The 12,593-nt window shown below is 51.3% G+C and overlaps 1 long non-coding RNA gene across 1 annotated transcript; it reads left to right on the forward strand.

Moving 5' to 3' along the window:
* The first annotated feature begins 174 nt into the window (after window positions 1-174).
* LOC134732617 (uncharacterized) lies at window positions 175-12,116 on the forward strand. The gene is made up of 5 exons (XR_010115945.1): window positions 175-356; window positions 2,092-2,258; window positions 3,118-3,207; window positions 9,496-10,113; window positions 10,303-12,116. It is a non-coding gene; the product is annotated as an uncharacterized lncRNA (long non-coding RNA).
* The last annotated feature ends 477 nt before the right edge of the window (window positions 12,117-12,593 follow it).

Raw genomic sequence — 12,593 nt, forward strand, 5'->3', positions numbered from 1 at the left:
GGCGCTGTGGGCCTCTCTGCGCCTGCGCCGGCGCTGTGGGCCTCTCTGCGCCTGCGCCGGCGCTGTGGGCCTCTCTGCGCCTGCGCCGGCGCTGCGTTCTCCTCAGCACACACATGGAGAGCATCGCCGGGGCGGAGCTCAGTTCTCTGCACAGACTTCGGAGATAAAGCGAAGGCAGAGCAGTGTTCTCCTCAGCACAAACCCGGGTGGGCCGGGGGCACCGCGAGGGCGGAGCTGCATTCTGCTCAGCACAGACCTTGGGGCACTGCCTCGCTTTGGGACAACTCGGGGCCGCATCGACGGTGAATAAAATTCTTCCTGCACTGCAGCCAGCCAGAGCGTAGAAAGGCGTCGGGGTAAGTGCGCTATCCAGGCTGCACTGCGGGTGGCCTGGGACGGGTTGGGGGCCCTATCTCAGGCGTCACTGCCCGCCTTGGGTGGCTGGTTGGGTGTGCTATCTGGGGCTGTGCTGCCTGCACGGGGTCGGGGGGGGCGGTTTGGGGGCCCAAACGGGGGCTGCACTGCGCTTGGCGGGGAGCCGGTTGGGGGCACTATCCCAGACTATATTGCTGGCAACAGTGAGGTGGGCTAAGTGTGCTATCCGGGGCTGCACTGCGTGGCTGTGGGGGGGGGGGGGGGTGGCGGTTTTGGGTTGAGGGCGCTATGGGGTGCTGCAATACCCATGGTGTGGGGAGGCGGGGCGGTTTGGGTGTGTTGGGTGTGCTATTGTGGGGGGGGGGCGACACTGCTGGTGGTAGGGGGCAGGGTGGGTTGGGGGCCATATCAGGGGCTGCGCTGATTGCTTTAGCTGGGATTTCCAGTACTATGTTAAACAACAGTGGTGACAGTGGGCATCCTTATCATGTTCGAGATCTTAGAGGAAAAGCTTTCCATTTTTCCCCATTCCATATGATCCTAGCTGTGGGTGTCTTTCCTGAAGTTTTTATTACGTTGCGGTATGTTTCTTCTGTACCCGTTTCTTTGAGGATTTATAGCATGAAGGGATGTTGAATTTCATCAAATGCTTTTTCAATTTCAGTTGACATGATCGTACAGTTTTTGTCATTTATTTGGTTGATATGATGTATCACATTGTATGTTGAGTGACCCTTGCATCCCAGGGATACATCCCACTTGATCATGATGAATTTTCTTTTTAATGTATTACTGAATTTGATTCACTGGTATTTTGTTGAGGATTTTTGCATCAATATTAGAGATACTGGCCTGTAGTTTCCTTCTTTGATGGCTTTGTCTGATTTTGGTATCACAGTAATAATGGTCTCATGGAATAAGTTTGGAAGTATTCCCTCCTGTTTTTCAAAATAGTTTGAGTAGGATTCGTACTAGGTCTTTAAATTGTTTGGTGTGAAGCCATCAGCAGTGAAGACATCAGTTCCTGGGCTTTTCTTTACTGGGAGACTTTTTCTGATGGGTTCGATCTCATTACTTGTTACCAATCTGTTCTGGTCTTGGATGTTTTCATTGTTCAGCCTAAGTAGGTTGTATGCATCTAGGAATTTGCCAATTTCTACTAGGCTTTCCAATTTATTGGCATATAATAGCCAGTTATGATCCTTTGAATTTCTGAAGTATTAGTTGTAATGTCTCCTTTTTTTTTAATCTGTTGATTTTATTTATTTGAGTCTTGTCTCTTTTTTCTTAGTTAGCCTGGTTAAAAGTTTGTCGATTTTGTTCAGCTTTCCAGAAAACCAACTTTTCATTTAATCTTGTGTGTTTTTTATTTCAATTTTATTTCTGCTACGATCTTATTTCTTTTCTTATTTTCGGTTTAGTTTGTTCTTACTTTACTAGTTCTATAAGATGTATTGTTTATTTGAAGTTTTTCTTTTGTTTGGATGGTAGGCACTTATAGCTATAAATCTCTGCCTTTGTACTGCTTTCTGCGTAAAAAGTTTTGGTATGCTGTGTTTTCATTACCCTTTGTTTCATGAAATTTTTTAATTTCTGTCTTAGTATCTTCATTGACCCACTAGTCATTTATTCAGGAGGGTAGTGTTTAACTTCCATGTGATTGTATTGTTTCCAAAATTACTTTTCTTACTGATACCTAGTTTTATTCCTTTGTAGTCAAAGAAGATGGCCACGGAGACAGCAGTGTGGTCAGAGTGGTAGGAGCCAGCCATCAGCGAGAGCTGCTCCGTGCCTGGCTGCTGGGTGCTAGAGCCTGCGGCCCACTGGCTTGCCTCACTGTGGTTGGTGGTGGCGGTGACAAAGACTGCAGCACGACCAGAGTGGTAGGACAGGGGCTATCCAGGGCTGCACCTTTCGCAGTGTGGGGTGGGTTGGGGGCACTATCCAGGGTGTCATTGCCTGCATTAGGGGTACTGGTTGGTAGCACTGTACAGGGCTGCACTGCCCAAGGCAGGGAGGGTGGGTTTATGGGCGCTTTCTGGGGCTGCAATGCCCATGGAGGAGGACAGGTTAGGGCACTATCGGGTATACGCTACTGGCGGCATTGGAGGATGGAGGTAGGGGGAGCTATCGAGGGCAGGACTAGCCGTGGAGGGGGAGCGAGTTCGATGCTATCAGGGGCTGCACCGCTGGTGGTGGTCAGCAGAGTTGGCATCCACAGAAGGAGTGGTTCTCCTCTCCGTGACTCCACACTCCAGAGGGCGACCTACTCTTGGTCATACTGGAGTGCAAGCGTGCAGTGTTTGCATGGGAATCCTGAGCATGGCAGAGCCCCCACACCCACCTGTTCCTGGGCCTGTGCACTCTGAGTCTGTGCCTCAGAGGCTGCCAGGCACCCCTGGGGACACCACGGGGGACAGGGCCCTGTGCGTGGAGGCGTCTGGAACAGGAATTGGCACCTGGGTGCGGAGGGCTGGCTGGGTCTGAATTTTTCTGCTTCTCCTGCTCCCCAAGGATTGCAGCCCCAGTGGGCCCAATGTTTCCTGTGGAGTGGGGAGCTGGGTGCTGTGGTGACTCCAGCACCCACCCCAGACCCCAGTTCCCGGCTAGCTTGGGCCAAAAGGAGAGGCTGGACTTTGGAGGGTGGGTGTGAGTGCCTTTGCTGAAACTGGCCCCTGCCACCCAGTGGCTGGCATGACAAGTTGAGGCTCTAACCCTCCCACCCCTCACATCTTCCTCTAGGCTTTTCTGGCTTTGCCCACCCAGCTGCTCCATGCCAGGAGGAGGAGAAGACACCTAGAGCCTGCGACACCACGGCTCGCCTCGCTGCGGGTGGGTGGCAGCGACGGAGACTGTAAGTGTGCCAGAGCGGTAGGAGAGCGGCCGCGCTAGGAGGGCAGGCGGCTGCAGCCAGGGTTGGGGGTCAGGCTTACAGCGATGGATGGGCTGCAGCAGTGGCCAGGTGTAGGAGCCTTGTAGGGAGGGCTGGTGCATTGGCAGTGGGCCTGGCCTTGCCTTGCCCCTGCCATGGATCTGGCCCTGTACTGCCCTGCCTTGCCCTGTACCTGCCCTACTGTTACTTGGACTGTCTCAGCTCTGTCCTGCTCTGGTCCCATCCTGACCCTGTCTTGGCCCTGTGCTACCCTGTCCCTGCCCTGGTCTTGCCTTGGCACTGGCCCTGCCCTGAACCTGCACTGGCCTGGGCTTGGCTCTGGCCCTGGCTCTGGCCCTGCCCCTTGTCCTGACCCTGGTCCTGTCATGGCACTGGCCCTGCCAATGGTCATGGTCCTGTTCCTGTTCTGGCCCTGACCTGGCCTTGGACATATTCTGGCCCTGCTTTGGCCATCCCTACCCTGGCCCCACCATGGGCCTGCCTGTTCTGCCCTCTCCTGGCACTGACCTTGCCCTGTCATGGCCCAGTGGTGCCATTGCCCTGCCTTACCCTGCGCTGGTTGTGCCTTGGCCCTGCTTGGTGCTAGCCGCTTCCTGGACCTGCCCTGACCCTGCCTTGGCTTTTGCCCTGCCTTCACTATGGCCTGGCCCTGGCTCTAGCCCTGGTCCTGCCATATCCCTGGCCCTGCCCTTATCCAGGCCCTGCCCCTGCTGCTGCCCTGGCCCTGGCCTGGAACCTGGTCCTGTCAAGGACCTGCCCTGACTCTGCCATGGCCCTGGCCCTGTTCTGCCTTGGTCCTGGCCCTGACCCAGACCCTTTCCTGGCTCTTCCCTGGCCTTTTCCTGGCCCTGAGCTGGCAGCGGTCTGCCCCTGGTCTTGCCATCAGCCTGCCGTGCTGTGCTCTGGATGTGTCATCACCCTGCCCTGGCCCTACTCTGCCTTTGACCCTGCCCTGGCCTTACCTTGGCCCTCACCCTAGTCTTCGCTAGGCCCTGCTCTGGAGCTGGCCCTAGCCCAGACCTGGCCCTAACCCTGGCCCTGGTCTTGGTCCTGCCATAGCCCTGGCCCTGAAGTGGACTTGGAGGTGTCCTGGCCCCGGCGTGACATGGCTCTCCATTGGCCTGTCCCTGCCCTGCCCCTACCAGCGCCTTCCTGCCCTGCCCTGCCCTGCCCTGACTCATCCCTGGCTCAGCCCTGGCCCAGCCTTGGCCTTGGCATTGCCCCTGGTCCTGCCATATTTCTTTCCCTGTCCCTACCCTGGCCTTGGCCCTGACCCTTACCTTGCTCTGGCTCTGCCCTTGCCCTAACACAGCCCCTGGCCCTGTCATGGCCCTGGCCCTTCCCTGCTTGAGACCTTGCCCTGGTTCTCCCCTGGCCCTGACCCTGAAATGCCTGGCCCCACCCTGGCCTTGCACTGCTCTGGCCCTTGCCCTGACTCTGGTCCTGTCACTGGCCTAGCCCCAGACCTGTTGCTGGTCTTACCATGGCCCAGACCCTGCTTTGGCCCTGCCCTGACACTGTCCTGGACCCTGGCTGTGCCAAGATCCTGCACTGTCCTTGCCTTTGTTTTGCTCCTGCCCCAAACCTGGTCCTGCCCTGGCCCTGGCCCTGCCCTGGCTGTTCCCTGGCCCTGCCCAGGTCTTGGCACTGGCCTGGCCCTGCCCTGTCTTGGCCCTATGCTTTCCTGGCCCTGCCTTGCCTGCCCTGGCCCTGCCTTGGCCCTATCCTGGCTTTGACCCTGCCCTGGCCCTACCTTGGCCTTCACCCTAGCCTCACCTGGGCACCGTGTTGGACCTGGCCACAGCACAGACCTGGTTGTGGCCCTGGCCCTGCCATGGCCCTGTCCCAGACCCTAGCCCTGCCAGGTACCTGTTCTGGCCCTGCTCTGGGCCTGGCTTTGTCCCTGGTTCTTAGATGACCCTGGCCCTGCCCCTGCCCTTGCCCTTGCCCTTGCCCTGGCACTGGCCTTGGACATGTCCATGGTCCTAACCCTGGCCCTGCCCTGGAGCTGCCACTGTCTTGGCCCTGCCCCGGCCCTGGCTCTGCCCCAGCCCCAGCCATAGACCTGCCCTGGTTGGTCGTGCCCTACCTTAACCATGTGCTACCCTGGGCCTGCTCCACCCTGCCCTGGCCCTGCCCTCCCTTTTGCCCTGCCCTGACCCCGCCTTGGCCCTCACACTGGCCCTAGCACAGACCTGGTCCTATCTTTGTCCTTGGCCTGGCATTGACCCCTGCTCCTGACCCTGGTCCTGCCATGGCCCTGGCCCTGCCGATGATCCTGACAGCCCTGGCCCTGGCCCTGTCTTGGCCCTGGCCCTGAACTGGCCCTGCCCTGACCCTGGCCCTGAAGTGGATTTGCAGGTGTCTTGTCCCTGATTTAACCTGGCCCTACCATGGCCTTTTCCCTCCCCTGGCTCTGCCCCTCCCCTGGCTCTGCCCTGGTCTTGTGCTGACCCTGACCCAGACCTTGGCCCTGCCCCAGCCTTGTCCTAGACCTGGCCATGGCCCTGCCTCTGCCCTGGACTGGCACTGGCACTGGCATGGACCCTGGCCCCGGCCCTTCGCTACTTAAGGCCATTCCCTGTCCCAGCCCTGGTCCTGACCCTGTCCTGGCCCTAATTTGGCCTGGCTCTACCCTGGCATGCTATTCTGGCCCTAGCCCTGACCTTGTCCCTGTCCCTGTCCTGGCCCTAGCCCCGTTGCTGTTCCTGCCATGGCCCTTGTCCTGACATTGCCCTTTCCTTGTCCTGGCCCTGGCCCTGCCCCGGCCCTGCTCTGGCCCTGGTCTGAACCCTGGCCCTGCAATGGACCTGCCTTGGTCCTGCCCAGACCCTGGCTCTGGCCCTACCTCTGCCCTGGCCATACCCTTGCCCTGGCCTGGACCCTGGTCCTGGTCCTTGTCCTGCCCCAGCCGTGGCCCTGGCCCTGCCCTGCCTGTGCCCTGTTCTATCCTGGACTGGCCCTGCCATGGCCTGGTCTTGCCATTGCCCTGCCCTAGCCTGCCCTGCTTGTGCCCTAGATCTGCCCCGGCCTTTGCCCCTGTCTTGGTTCTAGCCTTGACTCAGTCCTGGACCTTCCCTGACCTTGCCTCAGCCCTGGCACTACCCTGGCCTTGCCTTGGCATTTGCCCTACTCTCTCTATGGCCTGGCTCTGCTCCTGCCCTGCTCTGCTGTTGTTCTGTCCTGGCACAGCCCTGGCCCTGGCCCTGGCCCTGCCATATCACTGGCTCTGGTCCTGCCCTTATGCAGGCCTGACCCTGCCCCTGCCTTGGCTTTGGCCTGGACCTTGGCCATACAGTGACCCTGCCATGACCCTTTCCTGGCCCTGGCCTGGAACCTGGCCCTGCCAAGGACTCGCCCTGGCTCTGTCATGGCCCTGGCCCTTTCCTGGATTTGGATGTGTCCTGTCCCTTATTTGCCCCGGCCCTTCCCTGGCTCTGCCATACCCCTTCTCTGGGGTAGGGCCAGGGTCAGGACCAGACCAGGGCAGGGTCAGGACCAGGGTAGGGCCATGGTAAGGCCTGAAGATGGGAAGGGCCAGGGCAGTGGCAGGACCAGGGAAGGGTCAGGGCCAGGGATATGGTAGGACTAGGGGCAGAGCTGGCACTAGGGCTGAGCCAGGGCAGAGCAGGAGAGATTACATTAGGCTATTATGTAAAACTTTTTATTTTAGATTTTTAAGATAACTATAGTAGCATTAATAATGTCTATACTATGTTGTTTGTAATAGTAATAATATTTGCAGTAAATAATCACTAAATTTTAACTAATACTATCTTTGCTTCCAGTAGTGTTCTATGAGTATAATTTTATCAATATGTAAATATGTGAGGCATTGATTCTCACAATAATTCTATGTGCTAGGTACTTAAAGCATCCCCATTTTCCAAATTTAGGAAACAGGCATACAGAAGTTAAATACTTGGCCAGATTACTCCTATAATCCCGGCACTTTGGGAGGCCAAGGCAGGCAGATGGCTTGAGCTGAGGAGTTTGGAACCAGCCTGGGCTACATTGTAAAACCCCATCTCTACTAAAAATGCACAAAAAGAGCTGATTTAAGTTTCTTGTAGGATTCTGGTGTTATAAAACACTGGTCAAACACACAGGGCATGGATAGGGCAGGGCCAGGGACAAGGTCAGGCCAGGAAGGGGCCAGGGCCAAGGCAGGGCCAGAGCTGGACTTGGAGGTGTCCTGGCCTGATTTACCCTGCCCCAATGTTGGCCCAGCCCTGCTCTGGCACTTCCTGTCATGCCATGTCCCTGGCCTGAGCATTGGCCCTGGCCCTGTCCTGCTTCTGGCCCTGCCCTGGAGTTGACCAGGCACTGCCATGGCCCAGTCCTGCATTGCCCTGCCCTCCTCTGCCCTGGCGCTTCCATGGCCCTGCCTGGGCCCTAGCTCTGCCTCGACTCTGGACCTGCCCTGACCCTGCCTTGGTGTTGCCCTCCCATCTCTATGGCCTGGCTCTGGCCCTGCCTTGCACGAGCGATGCTCTGCCCTGCGTGTCCCAGCCTGGGCCCAGCCCTTATGCTACCATATTCCTGGCCCCAGCTGTACCCTTGTTCTGGCCCTGACCCTGCCGTGGCCCTCTCCTGGCCCTTCCTTGGTCCTGCCCTGCCCTTCCATGCCTGGCCATGCCCTCACCCTGCATTGGCCCTGCACTGGTCCTGCCCTGCCCTGGCACTGCCTTGGCCCCGGCCCTGCCTTCTCCCTGGCCTTGCCCTTGCCCTGCCCTGGCCTGACCCCAGGGCTACCGAGTCCATGAAATGGCCCTGGACCTGCCTTGCCATCGTCTGTCCTGGCCCTCTATTGTCCCCACCATGCTCTGGTCCTGGCTCTGTTGCTAGTCCTGCCACTGCTATGGCCCTGCCCTGTTTTGGGCCATGCCCTGTACTACCCTAGTCCTGCCCTGCCTTCGGCTTGGCCCTAACATGGCCTTCTCCTACCCTGGCCCTGCCCTTCCCTGGTCTTGCCCTGCCCTGGCCTTGCCCTTCCCTGGTCTTGCCCTGCCCTGGCCTTGGCTTTGCCTTGTCCTTCCCTGGCCCTGCCCTTGTTCTGGATCCTCTCTGGTTCTGCCTTCTCCCTGACCCTTCCCTTGCTCTGGCCCTGTCCCTGGCCCAGACTTGACCCTGGCCCTGGCCCTGACAATCCCCAGGCCCCACACTGGCCATGCTTGGCCCTGGCCCCTCCTTTGGCCTTGCCCTGGCCCTGCCTTGGCCCTGTGCTATCTTAGTCCTGCCCTGGCCCTGAACTTGCCCTGGTCCTACCCTCACCCTACACTGGCCCTGCCCTACCCTGGCCTTGCCCTGCCCTGGCCCTGCCTTTGGCCTGCCCTGGTTCTGGTTCTGCCCTGGCCTTGCCCTTGCCCTGGACCCTCCCTAGCCATGTTTTTTCCATGGTCCTTCTCTGGCCTTGCCCTTGCCCTGTCCCCTTTCTGGTCCTGCCGTGTTTCTGGCCCTGCCCTGTCCATGTCCTGGACCTGACTCTGGCGTTGGACCTCCCTGTCCCTGCCCTGCCGTACCCTGGACCGTTCCTTGCTCTACACTGACCCTGCCCTGCCTTGGCCCTGTGCTACCCTAGCCCTGGCCTGGCCTTCTGCTGGCCCTGATCCTGCCATGGCCCTGGCCCTGCCATGTCCCTGCCCTGGCCCTGGTTCTGCCCTGCTTCTGGCCCTGGCCTTGGTCCTGTCGTGTCCCTGGCTGTGACCCTGCCCCTGGTTTTTCTCTGGCCATGACCCTGCCCCAGTTCTGTCGTATCCCTGGCCCTGTCTCAGTTCTGTCCTAGCCCTGGCCTTTCACAGTACTTTATGCTTAGTAAGGGCTCCATAGTGTCTGTGAGTTGAATGTTGTGTTCATAGTATCTGCCAAAACAGAAAGAAAAAGAAACAAAAAAAATAATGAGAAGTTGAAGCTTTGTATATAATATATATGCCTTGAATTGTAAGTGCCTGTTAGTTGTATTACATATAGGTCATGGTTTTGTACAAATAACTCCAAACCATTGATACTGTTAAAAGAATATATGAATATATGAAAGAATGTATAAACATAAGAATGTATGAGTATCTAATGACCTTTCCAAATTAATTTTTATTTTTAGCTCTATTAGATTTTTCTCTGTGTAACAAATGTTTATTCCTATGTAATTAAGGGCATATTTCCTGTACAGAATATTCATATTACCTAATTGAAAATTATATAATACAAAAATATAATACTATTTTTAGGCCAGGCATGGTGGCTCCTACCTGTAATCCCAACATTTTGAGAGGCCAAGTTTGGAGAATCATTTGAGGCCAGGAGTTGACCAGCCTGGGCAACATAGTGAGACCTTGTCTTTATTAAATAAATAAATAAATAGGTTGGGCACTGTGGCTCATGTCTGTAATCCCAGCATTTTGGGTTGCCAAGGCAGGAGGATTGCTTGAGCCCAGGAGTTTGAGACCAGCCTGGGCAGCATAGCAAGCGTCCCTCTCTACAAATAATAAAATATTAACCAGGTGCGGTGGTGCGCACCTGGGGTCCCAGCTACCTGGGAGGCTAAGGTGGGAGGTTTGCTCGAGGCTGCAGTGAACTGTGAATGCACCACCGCATTCCAGCCTAGGCCACAGAACAGGACCTTGTCTATAAATAAAGAAATAAGTAAAAATATAAATAAAAATAAGTAAAAAGAAATATAAGTAAATATAAACGTAAATACATATAAATATAAAAATGAATACATGAAAACAATTTTTAAATTTAACATCACTGAGGGCATCCTATCCATTTCATTTCATGATTCCATTACATCATTTCACTTAGATGAAATGATAAGATGACTTGAGATGAGATGAAATGATGAGGTGAAATGACAAAATGATGAGATGAGATGAAATGATGAGATGAAATTTTGAGACGAAATGATGAGTAGAAATGATGAGATGAAATGATGAGACAAAATGACAAAATTGAAAAGAAATTGAAAGGAGATGAGATGAGATTAAATGATGAGATGATGGATGAAATGATGAGATGAAACGAGATGAAATGAGATGAAATGAAATGAAATAATGAAATGATATGAAATAATGAAATTGAAATGAGATGAGATGACATGAAATAATGAGATAAAATGATGAGATGAAATGAGGTGAACGATGAGATGAAATGATGAGATGAGATGATAAGATGAAATGATGAGATGAAATGAGATGAAAAATGAGATGAAATGAAATAATGAAATGAGATTAAATTAAATGAAATGATGAAAGGAAATTATGAAATGTAATGATGAAATTGAAATGAGATGAGATGCAATGAGATGAAATGATGTAATGAGATGAGATGAAATGAGATGAAATGATGAGATGAAATGAGATGATGAGATAAGATGAAATGATGAGATGAAATGGTGAGATGAAATGAAATGAGATGAAATGAACTGAGATGTCATGAAATGAGATGAAATGAAATGACATGATGAAATGAAATGACCTAATGAAATGAAATAATGAAATGAGATGAAATGAAATAATGAAATGATGAAATAATGAAATGGAAATGAAATGGAAATGATGAGATGAGAAGAAATGATGAGATGAAATGATGAAATGAGATGAAATGATGAGATGAAATGAGATTAAATGATGAGATGAAATGATGAGATGAGATGTGATGAAATGATGAGATGAAATGAGATTAAATGATGAGATTAAATGATGAGATGAGATGTGATGAAATGATGAGATGAAATGATGACATGATATGATGACATGAAATCAGATGAAATAATGAGATTAAATGATGAGATGAGAAGAAATGAGATGCAATGTGATGAGATGAAATGACATAATGAAATGAAATGATGAAATGGAATAATGAAATGGAAATGAAATGGAAATGATGAGATGAGATGCAATGAGTTGAAATGATGAGATGAAATGAGATGAAATGATGAGATGAGACGAGATGTGATGAAATGATGACATAAAATGAGATGAAATAAGGTGTAATGATGAAATGAGATGAGATGAAATGGAATGGTGAGATAAAATGATGATACGAAATGAGGTGAATGATGAGATGAAATGATGAGATGAAATGAAATGAAATGAAATAATGAGATGAAATGAAATAATGAAATGAAATTGAAATAAATTGAAATCAGATGAGATGAAATGATGAGATGAAATAAGATGAAATGATAAAATAAAATGATGAAATGATGAGATGTGATTAGATGAAATGATGACATGAGATGACATGACATGAAATAATGAAATGAGATGAAATAATGAAGAAATGAAATTGAGAAGCTACGAGATGAGACGAAATGATGAGATGAAATGAGATTAAATGATGAGATTAAATGAGATGAGATGTGATGAAATCATGAGATGAAATGATGACATGACATGATATGATGACATGAAATCAGATGAAATAATGAGATGAAATGATGAGATGAGAAGAAATGAGATGAGATGAAATGTGATGAGATGAAATGACATAATGAAATGAAATGATGAAATGGAATAAAGAAATGGAATAATGAAATGGAAATGAGATGAGATGCAATGAGTTGAAATGATGAGATGAGATGAAATGATGAGATGAGACGAGATGTGATGAAATGATGACATGAAATGACATAAAATGAGATGAAGTAAGATGTAATGATGAGATGAAATGAGATGAGATGAAATGAAATGGTGAGATAAAATGATATGAAATGATGAGATGAATGATGAGATGAAATGATGAGATGAAATGAAATGAAATAATGAGATGAAATGAAATAATGAAATGAAATTGAAATAAAATTGAAATGAGATGAGATGAAATGATACCGTGAGTGTCTGAATGTTTGTCCCTCAGATAGGATTCCATAACAAATTGGCAGGGTTCTGAGTGTTTGTCACTCACAAAGGATTCCAGAACACTGCTGCTGGGTTTTTTTTTTATTATTATACTTTAAGTTTTAGGGTACATGTGCACAATATGCAGGTTTGTTACATATGTTTCCATGTGCCATGTTGGTGTGCTGCACCCATTACCTCGTCATTGTAGCATTAGGTATATCTCCTAATGCTGTCCCGCCCCTCTCCCCCCACCCCACAACAGTCACCGGAGTGTGAAGTTCCCCTTCCTGTGTCCATGTGTTCTCATTGTTCAATTCCCACCTATGAGTGAGAACATATGGTGTTTGGTTTTTTGTCCTTGTGATAATTAACTGAGAATGATGGTTTCCAGTTTCATCCATGTCCCTACAAAGGACATGAACTCACCATTTTTTATGGCTGCATAGTATTCCATGGTGTATATGTGCCACATTTTCTTAATC

This window comes from Symphalangus syndactylus, chromosome 15 (genome assembly GCF_028878055.3).
Source record: "Symphalangus syndactylus isolate Jambi chromosome 15, NHGRI_mSymSyn1-v2.1_pri, whole genome shotgun sequence".
Classification (NCBI taxonomy): domain Eukaryota; kingdom Metazoa; phylum Chordata; class Mammalia; order Primates; family Hylobatidae; genus Symphalangus; species Symphalangus syndactylus.